Source organism: Petaurus breviceps, unplaced genomic scaffold (genome assembly GCF_028583685.1).
Source record: "Petaurus breviceps papuanus isolate PSGF00001 unplaced genomic scaffold, PetGlider_PUasm1.0 186, whole genome shotgun sequence".
NCBI lineage: Eukaryota > Metazoa > Chordata > Mammalia > Diprotodontia > Petauridae > Petaurus > Petaurus breviceps.
In genome coordinates this window covers 33,254,058-33,254,801 of record NW_027185798.1, presented here as the reverse complement: position 1 = coordinate 33,254,801, position 744 = coordinate 33,254,058, and positions in this window count along the sequence as shown.

Genomic DNA, 744 nt, shown 5'->3' with positions numbered 1-744 from the left:
GGAAAGTTTGCCAAAACACAAACATCAGTCAGTAGACTGCTCATTGTGTTACAACACAATTTTATATCTTTTGCTCCACTTGCAAGAGACCTGAGGTCAAAGGCCCTTTGGTGATCTCCCCTTCAGGACAAGTGACTTCCAGAGGAGGCAGCTGGGAGTCAGAGTCCCAAGACGAATTACTTTCCCAGGTGACAAAGGGCATTCTCCTTTTGTTTCTGCTCTACTACAGGTGACAAATAACCTCATTGCCTTGGAAGGGACTTAGTATAACCTGGAGAGTGCCCTTCTCCCTCTCACAGAGAAGCTGGGATTTGGAAACTGAGGGGTCTTGGGGGAGCTGAGCAGAAGATAGGAAGCTGTGGATGTGGACATTTGACCTGGTTTCCTGCCAACTGCTTGAGACCAGAGCAGTGGAGGTGGACAGCTGAAACTATGGAAATGGGAAATCATTTTGTCAGCTGTTGGTCAGGACATATAATGTATAGCCACAAAGGTGCTGGAATCTAGAGTTGTGGAAGTTTGGGGTGGGAGGATTTCTGGGTTTCCCAAGACCAGTAGAATTGGAATGATGTGTGGACGGGGTACAGAATGGCTGTGCAGTGTGGGCTTGGCCTTGCATGAAGGTAGGCTGATAAGAACCAGAGAAGACAGAAATTGGGATAGATTTCAGGAGTCCTGGAAGGAGAGGATATTCTCTTCGATGTCAGGGGAGATTCTAATTTCTCTTTCTTGCAATGGGCTTTG